The sequence below is a fragment of the Phacochoerus africanus genome, chromosome 4 (genome assembly GCF_016906955.1).
Source record: "Phacochoerus africanus isolate WHEZ1 chromosome 4, ROS_Pafr_v1, whole genome shotgun sequence".
NCBI lineage: Eukaryota > Metazoa > Chordata > Mammalia > Artiodactyla > Suidae > Phacochoerus > Phacochoerus africanus.
The window spans coordinates 82374401-82386232 of record NC_062547.1 but is presented as its reverse complement, the minus strand read 5'-3'; positions in this window follow the sequence as shown (position 1 = coordinate 82386232).

The window sequence follows — 11832 nt, the reverse complement described above, 5'->3', positions numbered from 1 at the left end:
CCCTCCTACTCACCACCCTCCCTCCACCAGGGGAAATTACTCAGGCCCAAATCCCCAAGCCCACTCAGCATCCCTACCCAGTGACCTGTTATCAGCTGTTAATCTCAGAGAGGCTTCCATAGCATCTCACGCAGGTACCACTCCTCCCCCCCCACCCCCGCATCCCTTCCCTGGCCCCGCCCCCAACTCGCTAAAGGTGCATCTTCCCAAGAAGAGCTGTGGGCTTCTCGCCTCTCCCCAGCTCCAAGACCTCACCTGCCATAGGGTCTGGGCACCATCTCAGGGTACCAGTGAGTGTGAGGTCTAAGGAGAGATATGTCTACGTAAAAACAAGCCTTTTGTAAGGTGTTCCTCATAAACCTGGTTTTTCACTGTTTAGCAAACAGAGCCTCCTGCCCTGTGTTTTTCCTGTGCCTTTGCTGTGAGACCTCGTTAGGCGAGCAGAGTTCAGCCAGGGAACACCTGTGTGGGCTCAGAAAATGGTTCAACAGTGCAGGGGTGGGTGACTAGTTAACCATGCACCTCCCTCCTACCAAGGACAGCAGAGAAGTGGCCCCCGCCCTCTTGTCCCTCCCTGCCCCAGCGAGCTGCCAGGAGAGCCAGAAAGCCAGCCGAGGTGCAATCAGGTATGGTAATGCGCTTCGTTTGCGGGATTCTGTTCAAAAACGAGCACTTAGAATTTGGACTAAATTATGACTCTAGCGGTGTCTTCATAAACGTCCTTCTCTAAAGAAGAATTGTAGACTTCCGGGGAAGCATAACACTTCGACATTAACTTTTCTTCCCTCAATAATAATAATAACTATTATTATTTTTGAAAGTGGGTACAAAATGTTGAAAAGTCAGAAAAGCTGAAAGTATGGTGAAACTCCACGTGCTCATCTCCATCAAGTATTAATATCTGCCAGATTTCTTTCCTCTCTGTTTGTATACATATTTTTCTTCTTATTGAACCATTGAAAGTAAGTTGCAAACATCATGACATTTCAATCCTAAATACCTGAGCACGTATCTCCTAAGAATAAGGACATGCTTCTATTCAATCCCAATGGCATTGTCACACCTAAGACTATAAACAATCATTCCATAACATTATCCAATAACCAAGCCATAGTCAAAGTTTCTCAGTCATCTTAAAAATATATCTTAGAGCTTTGTTTTCACCAAATCAGGATTCAGCTGGAATTCACACATTGCATTTGGTTATTATTTCTCTTCGGCATATTAGAAATGGCTTACTGAAATAAAATTAACATTTAATTTTAATGCATCCATTTTAAATGTTTTGATGAGTACCCTTTCAACAACCACCGAAATACGGAAAATATTCCCTCATGCCTTCTTTGCAACCATTCGCTCCTATACCTCCCACCTCAGGCAACCACTAGTTTGTTTTTTATCACTATAGATAGCTTTGTGTGGCCGAGAACTTCATAAATCAAATAATACAGTTTATTTCTTTTGTATGTGGCTTCTTTTGCTAAGCGTGTTTTTGAGATTCACACATGTTGATGCACATATACGTAGTCTGTTCCCTTTTTATTGCTGAGTAATATTCCATTTTATGAATATACCAGTTTGTTTATCATTCATCCATTAATGAACATCTGGATTGCTTCCAGTTTTAAGCTATTGGAATTCAGCTGCTCTGAGCATTCATATATAGCTGTTTTTTGTGTGTTTTCATTTCTCTTGGGTAAAAATCTAGATGTAAAATTACTAGATTATACAAGAAGTGTATGTTTAACTTTATAAGAAACTGCCAAGCTGTTTTTCAAAGTGTTTATAATGTTTTAGACTCTTACCAGAAATATATGAAAGTATTTTCTCCACATCTTCACTGATGCTTATATTATCAATCTTTTCACTTTTTTTCCATTTACTGGGTGTGTGGTGGTATCTCAGTGTGGTTTTAACTTACATGCCCCTCATAACTAGAGATGCTTTATGTTTATTGCACATTATATATATGTTCTTTTTGTGATGTGTGTGTTCAAGTATTTGCCCGTTTAAAAATTGAATTTTACTTTTATTATTGACTTGTACATATGAGTACTTTGCCAGGTTTATGTATTACAAATATTTTCTTCTAGTTGGAGACTTGACTTTTTATTTTTTAGTGGTATTCTTTTTGAAGCCAAGAAATCTTTGATTTTGATGAAATCCAGTTTATCAATATTTTCTTTTAAGATTGGTGCTTTTTCATGTCCTGTCTAAGAAATATTTGCATACCCCAGGGTTGTTCTATGTGTTATTCTAGAAGGTTTGTTGTTTTAGTTTTATAGGCCTAGACTCCATTTAGAGTTAATTTTTATATGTAATGTGAGATAGAAGTTAAGATTTCTTTTCACACATATATTCAGTTGTTCTAGCACCTGTTGTTGTTGAAAAGACTCTTTCCCCCACCCAGTTCCACCTTTGCAAAAAAATAGAAAATAAAAATCCATTGACCATATACTTATGGATCTCCTTCCAGATTCTATTCTAGTACATTCTTTATGTCATTGTCTTGGTTGAATTCAATGTTTCACAAATGTTTCACAGTTGCTCTTTTTCAAAATTAATTGAGTTTTCTGGTCCTTTACATTTTCACATACATTTTATAGTAAACTTCCCATTTTCTACTTTTAAAAATGACTATAGCAATTTTGATTGTGAGTGTATTGAATCTACAAATCTGTTGGGGAGAATTGACGTTTTAACCGTACTGATTCTCCCAATCTATGAACGTGGTAAATCCGTCTGTTTATTTGGAGATTGCTTAATTTCTTTCAACAAACTTTTGTAATTTTCAGTACACAGTTCATATATTTACATATAAATGTATCTGAAAACATTGGTTTTTATGTTATAGTAGTATTTCATTTTCCAGTTAATCGTGCTGAATACAGACATGCAGTTGATTTCTGTATATTGACCTTGTGTTTTGCATCCTTGCTAGACTTACTTTTTGGTCTTAGTAGCTTTTTTTTGTTGAATCCTTAGGATTTTCTATGGTCACGGTCATGTGTTACTTCTTCCTTTCCAATAAGTATCCCTACCCCCCCGCCGCTTGTTTTTTTGGAATGGCCAGGACCACAGCAAACTGTGGAATAGAAATAGTGAAAGAAAACTTCCTTTCTTGTCTCTGACCTTAGGAGGAAATAATCAATCTTTTACCAAAAAGTATGATGCTAGCTAAAAGTCAGTAGACACAGAAAAACATTTTACAAAATTCAGAATCCATCCATAATGAAAACTCACAGTAAATATGGAATCAAGCCAGAGGCATCTCTTTTGTCTTTCTTTAGAGATTGTTGAGTTTTGTTTTCACACGCAGTTAATTTCTATGTGGATTAACTTGATTTTTTTTCCAAGACTTATTTTTAAGCTTTGTAGCAGCAGCTTAGCTAGAGTAGATTAGCTCTAATGCTGAAACGTGACCTCTCTGGTAGTCTATTCAAAGCCCTCCATGTTCAATGAGGCTTTTCCATTCTGGTCGGTCAAAACTCAAGCATCTCCCAACTCTGTGGGCTCTAGGAGTTATCCTTATGGTTCCCTAATATCCTTTCTTTCATGGTTGGTTGTTTTTTTAAACCAATTTGCAGTGTCTCCTGCTACATATGCACATCTTAGTGTTTAGCCTCAAATACTCAAAGGGAGCCTCGTGGCCTAAAACTCCTTCTCTGTTTAGTTTCTTCCTCTATCCTGCAAATGCCAACTGCCTATCTTCCCCCTCATTGCCATTCAGTGTCTGTCTGATCAGCTCACTGAGAACTCTGTGTTCAGTTTGCCTGCCCCTCACTGGGTGGGGATCCAGCAAATGCCTTTGGTAGAAAGCCTAGGTGATTGCAGGGCTCACTTTGTTTCCTTTCTCTCAGAGTCCAGCCCTGTGCTGCCCAATTATTTAATGTCTGAAAACAATTATTTCATATATTCTATTCAGTGCTCTAATTGTGTACAGCAGAATGGCTAGGCAGTACTACTTACTCTGTCATCAGTGGAAGCAGAAGAGTCATTGGTCACTTTTAATTTAGAACGAGGGTCTAAACTTCTTCCAAAGGGCAAGGGAGGAAATATTTCAGGTTTCCAGGCCACTCTATTTCCGTTGCAATCAATTAACTATGTCTTTGTAGCACAGAAACAGCAGTAGACAATCCATAAGCTAATAAGCATGACTGTGTTCCAATAAAATTTTATTTACAAAAATAGACAGCTGACCTGCTGATCATCGTTTGGCAGTCTTTAATCTAGAACAGTACCTCTGCCCATTTTTCCTCCATGATATAGGCTCTTTTGAGAGTCCAAGCCAGTCATCTTATTAGATTCCCCAAATTCTAGATTCATCTAGTTATCCTCTTAAGGATTCATTCTTTCATCCTACAAACTGTTAATTAGATCAAGAGGCTTCATGAGAGTCCAGCTAAATATTTTGGGGCAAGAATCATGTCTTAGGTAATGCTGGAAATATTAACTTTTGAAAAAGCATCATCTAAGTCAACTGATAAATTCATTCACTCACCCATCCATCACCCATCCATCGAGGTTCTGTGATGTGCTCACCCTCAGCCATGTGTGATGTAAAGTGCTCCGAGGGATACAGTGATGTGGTCCAGTCTGCCCTGGGTGGTTGGATGACAGAAAAACACAGTGCTAGAAAGGCCAGTGCCTCGCTCTATCTTTCTGCACCAGAGCCGGAGGGCTCGCTTTATCGGAAATACTTGTAAAAATACAGCTTCACCACCCTCTCAGACTCAGTGAAACAGAAGCTCTTGATGGGGTCCAGATATCTGCATTTTAACTAGTTCCATTGTTAGAAGAAGCCAAAGGAAAGCAGGTTCTGATGAAAGATAGTTCCTAAGGGGAGAAGCCATACACCTTGGAGCAGGCTGCATGGGCCTCTGATTTACCATCTGGTCTACAAGAAAGGTCGCCATACTGGACAGCCCAGGAGTCAGGCAGTCCTGCAATTATAAAAGAGAAAGCATCCTGTCCTCAGGGACTGTGGTGATTTCAAAATATGCCACAAATTCTTTGGGACTCCTCCCTTCCAATGGTCGAAGTTAATTCCTCTCCCCTTGAGTGTGGGCCAGGTTGAAGGACTTTGTTTGTTTTTTTTTTTTCTTTTCTTTCTTTCTTTTTTCTTTTCTTTTTTTTTTTTTTTTTTTTGTCTTTTGCCATTTCTTTGGGCCACTCCTGCGGCATATGGAGGTTCCCAGGCTAGGGGTCGAATCAGAGCTGTAGCTGCCAGCCTACGCCAGAGCCACAGCAACGCAGGATCCGAGCCGCGTCTGCGACCTACACCACAGCTCATGGCAATGCCGGATCCTTAAACCACTGAGCAAGGGCAGGGATCGAACCCACAACCTCATGGTTCCTAGTCAGATTCGTTAACCACTGCGCCACGATGGGAACTCCAGGACTTTATTTCTAACCAAGAATGTGGTGGAAATGATAATGGACCACCTCAAGGCTAAATTCTGACGAGCACTGTAACTTCCTCCTTGCTTTGTCTTCAATCTCTTGTGCTGAGAAAAGCCAGGCATCATATTGTGAAGACACTCCAGCAGCTCTGTGGCTGCCCCCATGGAAACAACTGAGGCCTCCTGCCTACAGCCCGCATCACCTTGCCAGCACCTGTGTGTGACCACCTCAGAAGCGGGCCCTGCAGCCCCCATCAAGTCAAGGCAGAGCACCGAGGCCCTGGCTAACATCTTGACCACAACCTCATGAGACCGTAAACCAGAACAACCCCCCTGAGCTGCTCCTGAATGACCCACAGAAACAAGTGAGATACCATATGTTTTTTCACTGAGGGATTGTTTTGCAGAATAGGTAATTGATAATACAAGCACATCACACATAGTTTTAGGACTGCTGCTGGGGTGGTGCCAGGGAGCCCCATCCGCCGCTCCCTCTGAGACAGCTGGAGGACGTGACAGTGCAGGGCTCTGCATGCTTTCATGTTGGACACATGGATTGTCTCAATTGGCTGCTGAGTGCACAGTGAAACTTCCACTCAGAAACCTATGCCAGGCCTCCTAAGAATCAGGACTTGGGGCATCTACCCCCTGGGTGAACTATGTTTGGAGATGACACCATTGCCCACAGAATATTCTTTTTGAGTCTTCTGTCTGAATGGAAGGCAGCTTGGCAGCCCCACTGCTGGCTGAGGAACCGGGTTTTTCAGTGTAGAGCCAACAGCACATGTGGGTATCAAAACTGCCACTTTTGTTTCATTCACACCATGTTCTAGCAAAACCAGCTGACTGCCATGATTTTGAAAAATAATGAAACAATGCTTTGGTGCCAAAATACTCTCGTCAACTCTATAGGACCTATGAAGAACGGTTAAAATTTAAGGGATCCTCAATATTTTTTGGTTTAGAGTGAGTTTAGGGGTAAGGGAGCAAAGGACAGTATTGTGATATTTTCTCATTGGTTTAAGTTTTGTATACCTACCTACTCTCTGGTAGGTACAAGTGAAAAGTTACTCTGCTTGCATCAAGAAAGATTTGAGTTACTTTTTTTTAAAAAAAAATTAAACTATAACTCAGTCAATAATAAGCAAAGAATACAAACATTTCACAGAACAGAGGATTCAAAAGGCTCTTAACATTAGAAAAGATTCTCAATCTCATTCATGGGTAGAGACATGTAAATGAAAACTGACCTGAAATACAGATTAGCAAGAATTCAAAAGATGGATTCAGATAACACACTGCAGTGATGAAGCTATCAGGAAATAGGCGCTCTCATGTGTGGCTAATGAGAGTGCAAAATGGCACACAGCTTGTGGAGGAGAATTGCACCATATCTAACAAAATTTCATACGTGTCTACCTTTCAAAGTAGTGATGTCATTTCTAGAAGTTTGCCCTGAAGATGCACCTACTCAAATAAAAAGCAACATAGGCACAAGGTTATGCGTTGTGACATTTGTAATGTTAAAAAATTAGAAACACCCTCAATACCCAGGAGGAGAGGAATGTTTGAACAAACTGAGATATTTGAGGTACTGTGTAGCTAATAAAAAAAAACTTGAGAAAGATCTCACAGAGTGATTTCCAAGAGATATTTATTAGCAAGGCGCTGGGCAGCATTTACTAGTATACAAATAAATAACTAAAAATGCTATACACTACACAGTATATATTAAATACATATTACGATGTATTAGTATATACTGCAACATTATGTACTATAATATATATTAGCATATATATGTTGCAATATGTATTTATATATGAAAATATACATTATGTGTGTATATGCATAAAAATTATATATATGTATATAGACATATGTATAGATATACATATCTATACATATATTCGCACACACATCTGTATGCATATATATGTATGTATGTATGTATGTGTGTATATATATATATATATATATATATATATATACACATATATATATATACACCAAAAAGGAAACCTTAAAAGAAAGGATATACCTGAAAAGTAATAAAAATAATGAGGAGGAGGAGGTGGAACAGAGTAGATGAGAAAGTGGTGGAACCAAGTCTTGTCTAGTGGACCTTTTCACATAGCATGTGTTTTCTGTGTTCAAAAATAAAATTAAAAACAAAATTATCTCAATATTTAATATAAACAGGACTAAACGATCCTAATTTTATATCAAATCAATAATATAAAGCAAAGAAAAATCAGTATTCAAATGGCTTTCCACACAGTCACAATACTCTGTGTTTACATATGTGCTTAGCGAGATATATTTTCAAGATCTTTTCCTCAGTAGTTTTAACCGTAGCAATATTGCATTGTAATTCAAAGAGAGAGAATTCCCAAGCCAGCCACCTACTCTGGAAAGAGGAGCCTCTTACAGAGTGGGGTGGTGCCTCTGGCTCCCTTCCAGAGCCCAAGGGCAGCTCGGAGATGGACCAGGATGGAGCAGGGCAGTGGCTGCCCATGGCCACACCCAGCCAGGTGCGAAGGTGCCACCCGGCGCCCAGCTGTGAAGGACACAGGCCCTCATCTGGCTCTGCCAGATTCAACTGTAGGATTGATGACAACTGCTACTATTCACAGAGAGCGGGGAGGAGTCACGGAGACCAGAGAGGAAGCAGGTCAGCCTGTCCTGGCCCCTGCAGCACTGTGCTCGGGCCCCCACCCTGCAGGCTCCTACAGGACAACTCCAGCTGGACAAATAAGCTGGGAGAGCAGAGCTTTGGGGCCTGAGGAGGCAGATCTTGGAGGCAACTTAATGCCTAAGGCCTGAAAGAAGACAGGAACACCAGAGGGGTTCTGGTGATGCCTAGGGGACTTGACAGATAAGGAAATGGCTACTTGCTATGTGAGGTCGTTGCCATCAGGAGGACCCTGAGTTTGAGGAAGAACCACAGCCTCGGTAGGGCCTGGCCCAGAACTTCCCCCAGCCTCTCCATCATGCTGGGTCCATGCCCCTCCATCTCAAGGAAGAGACAAACCTCCGCCTGTGTGAAAACCCCTAATAAAGAAGCCATTTGGCCCACCCAGCACCTGTAGGCGGGATCTACTCTCTCGTCCAAAGGGCTTTAAGGAAATGTCCCATGAGTGATCGGGCACATGACAGCAGTGGTGGCTCACCCACGCCTGCTCAATCACCCTGTCCAGGTTCTGCCCCTTCAGGCCTGAGCAGCCATGGGGAGAACACACAGAGCAGTTCAATTGCTTCCCACCTCCCTGCCCGCCGCCGGAGGGAGGGCGTGAAGTCGCCCTGACTCCTAGCATTGGCCCCACTCAGCCAGAGGGTTGGGGTGCCCCCACTGGGTGAAGCAAAGTGCAGACAGCATGTCCAAGCAGTCACATGCTTCACTCAGCAGGCATCTCCCCCCGCCCCCCAAAGCATTCCTTACTAGCAAAAGCTGCATCCAAGTCCCTCCACTTTGTTCCTGTTGGGGAACTTGGGTTGGTGGCAGCATGCATGATACTCCAGGAATCCCAGGTATGCAAGATCCTCATGGCATGAAGCAGACCAACCATGCCTGGTTGCCCACCAACAGCCAGAGGACATTTCACCCCTCCGGCCCCTTCACCACCCCTGCAGTGTGCTTCCCAACTTCTCTTGCCTTTGGAGAAGCTTCTACACCGAGGCTCAGGGATCAGGGTTTCCTATCTCCTGCGTGGCAGCTGGCAGAGCCCAGCCCCCCACACTGACCCATCCATCCAGGGCTGAGAGGCACTGAGAGCCAGGGGCCCTGCCGAGGCGGTTATCACACTACCATCCCCTTGGACCACTCAGGTGTGTTCCCTGGCAATCCAACCAGAGTTTCTTCCCCTCTGCCTCATTCTGATAAATGTCCCTGATGCTCCCTCCCAATTGTAGACAGGTAGCCGTCTCAACCTCTTCCAACACCACACATGCTTGCTTTCATTAAGGGTCCAAGGGTCCCAGTCTGGAAATACAGGAGGAAAGGGCAGGGGACATGACCCTGCCTTTGTTCCCTCACTCCCTTGGGACTCTCCCATGAATCACGTGCAGAGTTGCCTACAAGGCTAAGACTGGGCAACCATTCGAAGCCCCATCATTACTGGAGTCTGGCTGTGAACCCCCATCCTCCCCTTCAAGGACCCTTAGCACAGGCTGGAATTGTAAACAGGACACTCCAGAGGGCCTTGAAGTCACAAACAAGGAGCTCATAAGTCCAGATTATCTAGCCCACAAGGTATTGCCTCCACAGTTTCCCTCTCTTGTCCTCACAGGCAGTTTACCAGATTCCCAGATGATAAACTTCATCCCCTGGATATTTGGATGCATTGGGCTAGACTGAAATGGGACTCGGGAAGTTAACTCTTTCAATAATTTTCTTGGTTCTGATCATCGTGGATCCTTGCAGTTCCAACCAACTGCCATCTCTCTTCGCTCGCCTAAGGCTATGGTCTGAGGTGACTTCTTATCTCTGGATCATTCCTTTCCTCTAACCTGCCCTGGAGTAATGACCTCCTCCTGGAGAGACCCTCCACTCTCATGGCCTCAGTCCTCTATGTTTTGTTTTTGTTGTTGTTTTTTCTTTTTAGGGCCGCACCCATGGCATATGGAGGTTCCCAGGCTAGGGGTCTAATCGGAGCTGAAGCTGCCAGCCTACACCACAGCCACAGAAACACATGATCCAAGCCATGTCTGTGGCCTACACCACAGCTCACGGCAACGCTGGATCCTTAACCCACAGATCGGGGCCAAGGATCGAACCTGTGTCCTCATGGCTCCTAGTCAGATTTGTTTCTGCTGCACCACGAGGGAACCTCCTCAGTCCTCCATGTTTTAACGATACCAGAAGGCCAACAGTGACATCACACGAGGTTGTCACAGAGGCCACCTTAACTCTTCCTGCCCTTTTCCTCATCCTACTCCAACTTCTGAGGTGGAAATTGGATGACCACATTCTTGCCTTCCCCCTTGGCTTCCATCCTCTGAAAACTGCTTCGTTGGCCTGCCCTCATCCTCCACAGCTCATAGAAACACCAGAGACACCTTACCTCATCAAAAATTCCTTCCATTTCAGTAGAATTTGTTGATTGGGTTAGTCCCGTTAGCTGATCCCAGGAGAGCAAAAGACTTTACAAGAAGGGGTTTTCGTAGTGTAGAGGCAGCATGGTAGCACCTGGCCTGGGTAGTCCCACCTGAAGTTGCAGATCGTGGCACTCTTTTCTATAAGGGGTGGGACATCAAACCTCCCAACACCATTGGAGGAAAGTCTGGAGTAAGATTTCTTATGCTCCTGATGATAATGTTTGGTGTTCAAAACCAAGTAACACATGCAAAGCTGCTCATCATTATTAGTCATGAGAGAAGATGAAATCAAAACCAGAATGAGATACCACTTCATAATAAGACGACAATAAATAGTAATAATGGAAAATAAGTGCAGGTGAGGATGTGAAAGAATTGAACTTTCATACCTTGCTGGTAGGGATATAAAAAGGTGTAGACTGAGGGAAACAGCATTCAGCTCCTCAAAAACTTAAAGTGCACATACAATCCAGCAATTTCATTTCTAGGTATCTACCCAAAAGAATTGAAAACAGGTCCTCCAACAAATACGTGTACAGGAAGGCTCATAGCTGCACTAGTCACAGCAGCCAGAAAGTGGACACAACCCAAATGTCCATCATGAATAAACTGGAAATATGCATGCAATGGAGTATTATTCAGCTCCAAAAAGGAATGAAGTCCTGATCCATATTACGGTGTGGGTGAATCTCAGTCATGCGCTACATGAAAGAAGGCAGACACAACAGTTCCCATATTGTATGATCCAGTGTATATGAAATACTCAGAAAAAGTCATCTCTAGAGACAGAAGCAGCTTGGAGGTTGCTGGGGGTGGCGAGTGACTACTTACTGGGTATGCAGTTTTATTTGTGGGGGATGAAAGTATTTTGGAATTAATAGGGGTATTGGCAGTACAACATTGTGAATGTGCTAAATGCTACTGAATTGTTGCCCTGAACGTGGTTAATCTTATATGATTAATTTCACCTCAAAAAAAAAAGTTAACATATATAAAGAAAAAAAGAAAGAAAACAGGTAACAGCCCACCAGATGGATTTTCAGAAGCTGTCAATCTTTGCCAGAACCTTGATGGGCAAAGGATACATCTTCCTTTGATCTGTCCTGACTCTGCTACCTGTGATTTAGTCCTGCAATAAGCATCTCATGCTTAGGGACCCTTTTCAATGCCGAGGCTTCATCAGTTCCCTCTTTGGCTGAATCCTGCAGAGACTGACGGAGGCAGAACAGACTTCCCCAACCAGAAGGTCAAACCTATACCCAAGCATTTCCAGCGGCCACTGACGTTTACGAGCATATAAAGCAAAATGCCCAGTTATAAACCCTAACTCCGA